Source organism: Somniosus microcephalus, unplaced genomic scaffold, assembly GCF_052327205.1.
Source record: "Somniosus microcephalus isolate GS21.2 unplaced genomic scaffold, FLI_Smic_1.0 unresolved_chr1, whole genome shotgun sequence".
Classification (NCBI taxonomy): Eukaryota; Metazoa; Chordata; class Chondrichthyes; order Squaliformes; family Somniosidae; genus Somniosus; species Somniosus microcephalus.
In genome coordinates, this window is record NW_028225179.1 from 41694475 (window position 1) to 41705757 (window position 11283).

Below are 11283 nucleotides of genomic sequence, written 5' to 3' on the forward strand. Positions count from 1 at the left end.
CCTTTAATAAAGTCTCTTTACCACATGTCCTGCCTGTGTTCCCAGATTGACAATGTGGAAAATGTGGAGCAGGCTTCTGGATACAAACGGACTTATATATTTATTTTACAGATTCGGCACTTCTGGGACTGAACTCCTGCTTTAAAGAATAAAATTGCCGTTTTCTTGCGATGTACTGAACAAAGGCTGATTTTCTGCCAGTTATTATTTGAAGACTTGTGGAATGTCTCCAGGCCGAGGAAAGTGGTTCTATTAAAATTTTGGAGCGCGTCCGGGATTTGGACCTGGTGCCTCTTGCATTTTAATTGTTGTGAATTCCCAAAACAAGAATCACACCCCTAGAGCAAAGAGCCACTAACCCTGCAATGCGTGTTTAATCTCGGCCATGATAATTTCACATACATAAAGCAGATATTTTAGATCAGAGACAGCGTTAAATCTCATATATTGCTCAAATGCATCAATGTGTGAATATGACATTAAATGTGTTTCAGTACAGTGGGGGGATTTAAAGCAGATTCGGGGCCAGTGCATTCCAAGGTAATCTTACCTGTGGTTGTCTTGCCTCCCTCCCACATGCTGCCGGTTTTTAGACCTTGTTTTATATCTGCTGCTTTGCTGGGCCAGTGCATTCGACAGTCTCACAACCCTTTCTACAAATACCCTTTCACTGCTTGACTTCTCTGTTCATTAGTTATGAATCACCTTGAGCTGCAATGGTGGTGTTTTTGACGTCAAATTAAAAGGCAGCCTATTGGAAACACGTTGGTTTCACAGTTTCTTTTGCACAGGAATGAACCTGAATCTTTCAAGATGGAATATTGTGTTTGCTGCACCAAAATAAACAATATCTTGTTATAAATGTTGGCTCATTAGTTCCCCGGTGTCAGAGGAAGAATTGTCTGATCCCCACATTTATTTCATACTAGCAGGGGAGCCCGGCGTTGCCAGGGCAATTTTGGGGTGCGCGGTGTCCGTGACCCTGTGTGTCCCCCCTCTCTGTCCCTCTCCCCCTCTTCTTGTGCTGTCCTCTCCCTGCATCCCTCCCTCCGCTCCCCCTGCCCCCCTCACCTCCCCCTCCCCCCACACCTCCCTCTCCCTCCCTCACATCCCCCTCCCTCCCCTCTCCCTGTCTAGCGCCTGAGGCCCAGTGCCATTCTGATAGCGGCCGTCCGGGGCCTAGCGCTTGAGGCGCGGCCGGGCTGTCGGGCCGAGACGGACCAGAGCTGAGTTCTCTCATGGATTGCGTGGCTGATGGGCGGCCGCTGCAGCGGGATTGGGAGCCACAATGTGGGGGATCCTGTGGGGATGGAGCTCCCCTGCGGGTGGCGCGGTTGACGGTCGGCCGCTGCCGATGAACCGCCCGTTACGTGGAAACTCACCTGCCGCTGCCGGAGTCAGAATGTGGGGGTTTATTTGGCTGGTAGTGTCCCTGTGGGGATGAAAAAAATGGCGGCAAAGTTTAAGGAGATTGGAGCATTAGGTCCCGCCTGTGACGCACCGATTTGTCAAGCATCAGGTGAGTGAGCTGCAGGATTGGTCAAGTAGCACGTCACGCAACGCTAATGAGAGGTAGGATTGGTCAAGCGCTAATGAGTGGATTTTTGAGTAATTTTTAATGTTTTTTGTAGACTGTCCAAACAAAATTTGTGTGACTAAAAAGTAAATACAACCACAAGAGTCCACTAGCGATAAGCTTTCTTTTGATATAACATTTGTGTAGGTACGCTCTATAACTTTTGATTGTATAGCTGGACAGACAGAGAGACAGAGAGAAAGAAAGAGAGACATACTCTTAGATATATATATACTAGCTGCAGTGCCCGGCGGTGCCGAGGCTTTTTTGAGGGCATGTTGTTGTTGGAAGAGAGAGAGAGAGAGCGACTGGGGGTGGGGAAGAGAGAGCGCGACTGGGGGGCGGAAGAGAGAGACTGACTGGGGGGGAAGAGAGAGAGCGACTGGGGGGAAGAGAGAGCGATGGGGGGAAGAGAGAGAGCGACTGGGGGGAAGAGAGAGCAACTGGGGGGAAGAGAGAGAGAGCGACTGGGGGGAAGAGAGAGAGCGACTGGGGGGAAGAGAGAGAGCGACTGGGGGGAAGAGAGAGAGCGACTGGGGGGAAGGGGAGGGGGAGGGGAGGGAGGGGAGGGGGTAGGGGAGGGGAGGGGGAGGGGAGGGGCCAGGGGGAGGGGAGGGGAGGGGAGGGGGGAGGTGGGAGGGGCAGGGGAGGGGAGGAGGAGGGAGGGGGGAGCGGAGGGGGCTGTGGGGGGGAGGGGAGGGGGTGTGTGGGGAGGAAGGAGGGGGAGGGGAGAAAGGGAGGGGGGAGAAAGGGAGGGGGGAGCTAGCAGACCCTTTGCCCTCTGCCGGCGATGGCTCCGCGGAGCTCCATTCCACCCCACGTACTGACATGGCTCAGCCTGATCCCCGCCCTCCCAAGCCCCAGCCTCCGGAGCCATGCGGTCCCGCGCACCGGCCTCCCGAGCCCTGCGATCCCGCTCTTCCGAGCCCCACGCTCGGCCTCTCCCGAGCCCCGCCCCCCCCAGCTCCGCGCTCGCGCTTTCCCGAGCCCCACCCACCCGAGTCCCGCGCTCACTCTCTCCCGAGCCCCGCCCCCCCGAGCCTCACGCGCGAGCTCTCCCAAGCCCTGCCCTCCTGAGCTCCGCCCTGCCAAACCCCTCCCCATGCCCGAGCCGGCTTCAAGACCAGAGAGAGAGATGCCGCCGCACAACCTATCGCGTGAGGCCCGGCCGGACTCAAGTCACGCTCCGGGCAGAAGTTGATGCATGCGCTGACTCCCGCCCCATCCGCCTTTACTAAGATGGTGGCAGTGGCAGTGGCGACGCTTGGCTCAGGCCCGCCCCCTCCTGCCTTCACAAAGATTGTGGCGATCGCGGGCCTTTTGTTGATCGCGACGGGTGGTGACGAGCTCAGGCGTGGCTGGGCAACAGAGGCCCAGGCTTCGCGGCCTGGAAAAATGGTGAAAGGTAGGAAAATTATAGAGGTTAGAGAAAAGATTTACAAATTAATTAACTTTTTAAAAAAATAATTTGTGTTTTTAAAGCAATTTTTTTTTGCTGGAAATGTAGATGTGAAAAGAAACATGCAGAAAGTGGGAAAAAGAAATGAACAGTTTGGAATCAAGATGGCGGCCACTCACCTCATCTCAGAACGATAAGGTCAGCCCACACATGCACCGATTGGCCGACCGTCATGTCACCGAAGCGTAGGATTGGTCAATCATCCTGCCACTCGGCTCTGGCAGGGCCCGTCCGCACGCGCAACGAACCTACCCCCGCCATGCAGCGATTGTTTGACCGTCGGGTCGCTCGACCGTACGATTGGTCGACCTGAATGTCACTCTATGCTAATGAGCGGATAATGAGCGGAATTTTGAACGTTTTTTGGATAACGCGGGCACAATTTTTGTCTCGCCGAAAAGTAAATACACTTCTGACCGCTCTGGAATCATAAGCTTTCTTTTGATGTAATGCACGTGTAGGTAGGCTCTATAACTTTAGAGTGTATAGCCGGACAGACAGGCAGACAGAAGGACAGACAGATAGACAGACAGACAGATCGATCCTTTTATATATGTAGATAATAAGACACAAACTCAGGTAATCATTCAGAATCACCCCACAGATTGACACTGAGATAAATTAAGTGGGAGATACAGACAACAATGGGACACATGGCGGAACAGACAAGAGAGCTGGAGAAATACAAAATGGACTGAGACTCCAGAAGACAGTGACCGGTAGCTGATAGAGGTCAGTGAGTGGAGGTGAATTTTTTTTCGGGATTTGGCCCCGTGGCTTAGCTGATCAAAGCGTCTGTCTAGTAAACAGGAGATCCTGGGTTCGACTTGCAGCGGGGCCTTTGTTTTATTGAATCCCTAGGGGTAAGTTTCTTCTCGTGTGAAAAGGCTAAAATTATTTTTAATGTAACTGCAGCTGCACTGGTTCCCATTCTGGTTGAACGCTCCAATACCTGCGGGGCCTGGGTCGAATTCCACCACTGTCCTAATTTCTGGCGGTGCTGATTTTGGCCTCTTCATCAAAAATCCACCTTTTCTATGCAGTGCCGTGCGTTACTTTGTTGTAGTCAGAGCAGAGCTTCAGTAGTTGATGTGTGGCGCCGTGATCGTATAGTGGTTAGTACTCTGCGTTGTGGCCGCAGCAATCTCGGTCAGAATCCCAGTCACGGCACAGATTTTTCATCCTTCCACAATCAATAGCCTTCCTTTACATTCCTCCTTCAATTTCATTGTAAATTTCCTGCAGTATTACCTTAATCTAACATTCACTTTCGCCTACTTAAAACGCTAAGTGTGCTCTGCTACCACCGCTGTTCCTGGGGCACATGTCCCATTCACCCCAATCTGAGTTGGTGCTTTCAAACCAGTCGATATACTTAGACCTGCGGGACCTCTCGACAGACAAGCTCTGCGAAAGCAGGGCCGGCATTTGGAACCAAAGCAGCCTGATTGTACAAGAAAATTGCTCGGGAAATGAAGTGCACTGGGGAGGCTAACTGAAAAATTGGGTTTGTTCACCTGGTAGTTGCCGCTTTTCCCTAAACAGTTGAGGGGCGTGAGCGATGGGAAGCGCTACATAGCTGCGGATGAAGGGTGAAATATGCAATTTTGACAAACTGGCTACCAAAAATGAAAACGGACGCTCAGTAGTTATCAAGGAGAGTGAGGGACGCTCCGGATGTAAAAGACAGGGTAAGGGACGCTCCGGATGTACCAGACAGTTGAAGGGACGCTCCGGATTTACCAGACAGAGTAAGGGACGCTCCGGATGTACCAGACGGTTTAAGGGACGAGCCGGATTTACCAAACAGGGTAAGGGACGGTCCTGTTGTACCAGACAGGGTAAGTGACACTCCGGATATATCAAACAGGGTAAGGGACGCTCCGGATGCATCAGACAGGGTAAGGGACGCTTCGGATGTATCGGATAAGGTAAGAGACACTCCGGATGTAACAGACAGGGTAATGTACGCTCCCGATGTACCAGACATTGTAAGGGAAGCTCCGGTTGTATCAGATAGGGAAAGGGATGCACCGGATGTACCAGACAGGGTAAGGGATACTCCGGATGTACTAAACAGGGTAAGGGATGCTCAAGAGGTTCTGGAGCGCGTAAGGGATGCTCAGGGCCAATCAGACAGAGTAAGGGACGCTCAAGAGGTATCAGAGAGTCTGATGGATGCAGATTTATTACTTTCTACAGCTCACATTTTCTAATTATCAATAAAAGCAAAAGTTGAATCCTAATGTAACAGATGGTCTGCCGTGTCCCACGTGGGGGCAATGAGAAGGCAGAATGGGGCCGGAGTGAACATTTACAGTGCTCAGAAATACATTTATAACTGGCATAAATTCCCCCACTCAATACATTTATAAATAATACAGATACATCTAAACATATTTGTAGCGATCAGAGGTGCAAAAGCATTTACAACTAATACAATAGCAACTCACCAATACATTTGTATCTAATATGGACACACACAAATATACTTACAACCATCACGACTGATTGTTTGTTAAAAAAAATACTTTAATTGTTTGTCTTTAAAGCCACAATATTTACATGGTAGTTTGCACTGACCTTCCTCCAAAGCCGCTGGAGACTGATGGAGAATGATTTGGGTTCTAAACGATCATTTCTTAGGAGGATTCGAGCAACTTTTGAGCGCAAGTCCAATATTAGAAGTCGACATTAAAAATGGCCTCACGCGGAACCATTCGCAAATGTCAATCTACAATCCCCAAAGCGAGATTCATACCCCTAGACTAAAGAGTCACTCTGTCTGGAATACAGGCCCAGTCAACTGGTTATCAAACGGAAAATCAAATGGATTTGTCATGTATTGTCCATTGCATTTTGTCTGAAAAGTGGGCCCGCAGTTCCAATTCTGGTTCCAAGCCCTCTTTTTGCTGTCGATTACTTGCCCGGAATGTGCTTGGAGAAGTGTTGGAATCGAGGCACAGCCCTTCCCACTGTCGCTTCCTCTAAATCTCCGCCCAGGATTTTCACCAGTGCAAGGTCCATCAGCTTGAGCTACTGTTTAATTTGTTCTCGGCATTAACTGTGCTGATCCTTTAACTTGTTCCACTACACGGCATCTCCAAATTTGTCGATTGCACCTCGAGGGCACTTTTCATAGGTAAACCTGCAACATCTGCCAGAGAAAGATTCAATTTCAGCGTTTCCAACAACGAGTCGACCTATATCAACCTCGACATCCTCACCTACACGCTGCAGATGCAAATCTCTGCGCTCCTCTGCTTCAGTGACATTTTGTTTCGCAGCGATGGGCAGTTTACACTCTCTGAGGCTGCAATCGCTGTTTTCCGCCGGCAGTAGGCGCTTGGAGAGAGCGGGGCCGGACAGGCAGCCTGAAGTTCGCTGCTGTCGCGGCCTCACTCACTCCGGGAGCTGGGTAACAGCAAACAAACTCATGGGTTTGTTGCCGGGTCTGAAATGCAGCTCCGAACTGTTGCTATTGACCGAGGCAGCGCTGCAGGATCCTGTAATGTTATCTCACACTGTCGGTATTTCTGTACAGTTTGAGTGTGTACAGAACTGTATAGAGAAAAGGAGAATACCGCACGGCTGTTAATGCATTTTATTGATCTCTACCTACAAGAGAGGATCGAATTAGGGACCTGTTGTACTTTAGACGGAAGTGATAACCGCTACACTTCAGAAACTGCTGTTCCTTAAATAATTAGAGAAGCAGCTCAGAACAGCAATTGTCGTCTGCAAATACTCTTACCCTGCGATACGGGTTCCATTGCATGTCAAGGAGTGAACTTTAAGAAAACTGTTTATACTATTAAGTAAAACTCATTAGACTGTGTCAAAAGTTTGTTGTAATCGTCATTAATCACCGGGTAACTCACATGGTTACCGAATCATGGACAAAAGTTTAAAACGTTTCTTGCGTTTTGCATGTGATGAATTTTCATCGGTTCTCATTTTGCAGACCGCATTACAGGAGTTGGGTAAAAATGTTCAGTGTTTATGGCACCAGGATCTGGTGCAGACGTTGGTAAATTCACCAGCTCGCTAACACATGAGAAATCACCTGCTTCACTCTTTCATATAAACCCAGCCAATGCACCTCAATTAAACAACATTGCGCCCCCGCACGATTAGACAACCTGAAATGTGCAAGTAAATGAGCACGGATAACTAATACACATCAAACGCAGCTCTAGTGGCGCAATTGGTTAGCGCGTGGTACTTATATAAAAATATAGCTTCAGGGAAAATGCCGAGGTTGTGAGTTCAAACCTCACCGAGAGCAGCCAATGTTTTTGCTCTTAGTTTCCTGAGGCCCACCGTGTTGCAATTACGGATGGGAGTTTTAAAGGAGCCCTTCAGTGTTACTTATTGACAGGAGGGAAGGTGGGGCCAGCGCAGGGAAACCCAATGCAACTTCGAGCCCAAGATCGGCGCCTGGTTGGTCTAGAGATCTGATTCTCGCTCAAGGGATTTCGCTACTTAAAAAGGCGAGAGGTCCAGGGATCTCTACCTACAAGAGATGATTGAATTCGGGGCCTGTTGTACTTTGGACGGAAGTGATAACCGCGACACTTCGGAAACTGCTGCTCTTTAAATAATTAGAGGAGCAGCTCAGAACAGCAATTGTCAGCTACAAATACTCTTACCCTGCGATAGGGTTCCATTGCATGTCAAGGAGTGAACTTTAAGAAAACTGTTTATTCTATTAAGTAAAACTCATTAGACTGTGTGAAAAGATTGTTGTAATCGTCATTAATCACCGGGTAATTCACATGGTTACCGAATCATGGGCAAATGTTTAAAACGTTTCTTCCGTTTTGCATGTGATGAATTTTCATCGGTTCTTATTTTGCAGACCGTATTGTAGGAGTTGGGTAAAAATGTTCAGTGTTTATGGCACCATGATCTGGTGCAGCTGTTGGTAAATTCACCAGCTCACTAACACATGAGAAAACACCTGCTTCACTCTTTCATATAAACCCAGCCAATGCACCTCCATTAAACAACATTGCGCCCCCGCACGATTAGACAACCTGAAACGTGCAAGTAAATGAGCACGGATAACTGGCACACATGAAGCGCAGCTGTAGTGGCGCAATCGGTTAGCTGTGTGGTACTTATATAGAAACATAGTAGATAGGAGCAGGAGTAGGCCATTCGGCCCTTCGAGCCTGCTGCGCCATTCAATGAGATCATGGCTGATCATCCAAATTGAGTACCCTGTCCTGCCTTCTCCCCATATCCCTTGATCCCTTTAGCCTCAAGAAATATATTCAACTCTTTCTTGAATATATTTAATGAACTGGCCTCCACCGCCCTCTGTGGCAGAGAATTCCATAGGTTCAGCACTCTCTGGGTGAAGAAATTCCTCCTCATTTCAGTCCTAAATGGCTTACCCCTTATCCTTAGACTATGACCCCTGATTCTGGACTCCCCGGCCATCAGAAACATCCTTTCTGCATCTAGTCTGTACAGACCTGACAGAATTTTATAGGTTTCGATGAGATCCCCTCTCAATCTTCTAAACTCCAGTGAGTATAAGCCCAATTGACACAATCTCTCCTCGTACGTCATTCCTGCCATCCCAGGTATCAGCCTGGTGAATCTTCGCTGCACTCCCTCCATGGCAAGAACGTCCTTCCTCAGGTAAGGTGACCAAAACTGCACACAATACTCAAGGTGCGGTTTCACCAAGGCCCTGTGCAACTGCAGCAAGACATCCTTGTTCTTCTACTCGAACCCTCTTGCTACGAAGGCCAACATACCATTTGCCTTCTAAACCGCCTGCTGCACCTGCATGCTTACCTTCAGCGACTGGTGCACAAGAACACCCAGGTCTCTTTGCACTTCCCCTTCTCCCAACCTATTGCCATTCAAATAATAATCTGCCTTCCTGCCTTTGCCACCAAAGTGAATAACCTCACATTTATCCACATTATAGTGCATTTGCCATGTTTCTGCCCAATCACCCAACCTGTCCAAATCGTACTGGAGTTTCATGACATCCTCCTCACAGCATACCCTCCCACCCAGCTTTGTGTCGTCTGCAAATTTGGAGATATTACATTCAATTCCCTCGTCCAGATCATTAATATATATTGTGAACAGCTGGGGTCATAGGACCGATCCTTGAGGTACCCCACTAGTCACTGCCTGCCATTTGGAAAACGACCCGTTTATTCCAACTCTTTGCTTTCTGTCCGCCAACCAGTTCTCTATCCAACTCAATACCTTGCCCCCAATCCCACGTGCCTTAATTTTGCACGCTAACCTCTTATGCGGGACCTTATCGAAAGCCTTCTGAAAGCCCAAATACACCATTTCCACTGGTTCTCCCTTATCTATTTTACCAGTTACATCCTCAAAAAATTCCAGTAGATTAGTCAAGCATCTTTTGTAAATCCATGTTGACTTTGTCCGATCCTGTCACTGCTTTCCAAGTGCTCTGCTATTACATCTTTTATAATGGACTCTAGCATTTTCCCCACTACCGATGTCAGGCTTACCGGTCTATAATTCCCCGCTTTTTCTCTGCCACCTTTTTTGAATAGTGGGGTAACATTAGCTACCCTCCAATCCTTGGGTACTGTTCCAGAGTCTATCGAGTTCTGGAAGATGACCAGCAATGCATGTATTATTTCTAGGGCCACTTCCTTAAGTGCCCTGGGATGTAGATTATCAGGCCCTGGGGATTTATCGGCCTTCAGACCCATCAATTTTCCTAACACCATTTCCCTACAAATACTGATTTCTTTCAGTTCCAGGAACCTATGTTCCACGGTATTTCTGGGAGGTTATTTGTGTCCTCCTTTGTGAAGACTGAACCAAAATATGTATTTAGTTGGTCTGCCATTTCTTTGCTCCCCATTATAAATGCCCCCGATTCTGACTGCAAGGTACCTACGCTTGACTTCACCAATCTTTTTCTCTTTACATATCTATAAAAGCTTTTACAGTTAATCTTTATGTTCCCTGTAAGCTTACTCTCATATTCTATTTTCCTTTTCTTAATTAATCCATTTGTCCTCCTTTGTTGAATCCTAAACTGCTCCAAATCCTCAGGATTATTGCTTTTTCTGGCCAATTTGTATGTCGTCTCCTTGGATCTTATGCTATCCCTTATTTCCCTTGTTAGCCACGGTTGAGTCACCTTTTTTGTTTTATTTTTATGCCAAACTGGGATGAACAACTTCTGTAGTTCATCCATTCGGTCTTGGAATGTTTCCCATTGCATATCCACCGTCAACCCTTTGAGTGCCATTCCCCAATCAATCCTACCCAACTCGCTCCTCAGGCCATCGTAGTTTCCTTAATTAAATTGAGGACCCTAGTTTCTGAGTCAACTGCTTCATTCTCCATCTTAATGAAGAATTCGATCATATTATGATAGCTCCGACCCAAGGGGCCTCGTACAACAAGATTGCTAATTAATCCTTTGCCGTTATATAACACCCAGTCTAAGATGGCCTGATCTCTGGTTGGTTCCTCGACATATTGGTCCAGGAAACCATCCTGTTACCACTCCAGGAATTCCTCCTCCACAATATTGTTACTAATTTGGTTAGCCCAATCTATATGTAGATTAATGTCACCCATGATGACTGCTGTGCCCTTATTGCACGATTCTTTAATTTCCCTTTTAATGCCATCCCCAACCTCCACCTTACTGTTTGGAGGTCTATATACCACTCCCACTAATGTATTTTCCCCCTTAGTATTTCTCAATTATACCCATACAGATTCCACCTCATCAGAGCTAATATCCTTCATTACAATTGTGTTAATCCCTTCTTTAACCAGTAATGCTACCCCTCCTCCCTTTCCTTTTTGCCTATCTTCCCTGAATATCGAATACCCCTGGATGTTGAGTTCCCAGCCTTGACCGCCCTTGAGCCACGTTTCCGTAATCCCAACCAAATCATATTTGTTTACCTCTATTTGCGCAGCCAATTCGTCCAACTTATTACAAATGCTCCTCGCATTAAGACACAAAGCTTTCAGGTTGTTTTTTAACGCTCTTAGACCTATTAGAATTGTTATTTACTGTGGCCACATTTGATTTAAACCTGTGATTTCTCTGACTGCCACTTTTGCTCTTCTCCTTCCTATCTTTTTCTTTTATCCATGTTTCCCTTTCCTCTATCTCCCTGCTCAGGTTCCCAACCCCCTTCCATTTTAGTTTAAACCCTCCCCCAAAGCACTAGCAAACACTCCCCCTAGGACAACGGTTCCAGCCCTGCCC

The 11283-nt window shown here is 47.7% G+C and overlaps 1 non-coding gene across 1 annotated transcript; it reads left to right on the top strand.

Moving 5' to 3' along the window:
* The first annotated feature begins 7227 nt into the window (after positions 1-7227).
* trnai-uau (transfer RNA isoleucine (anticodon UAU)) lies at positions 7228-7323 on the top strand. The gene is made up of 2 exons: positions 7228-7265; positions 7288-7323. It is a non-coding gene; the product is annotated as a tRNA-Ile (tRNA).
* Positions 7324-11283: the final 3960 nt, after the last annotated feature.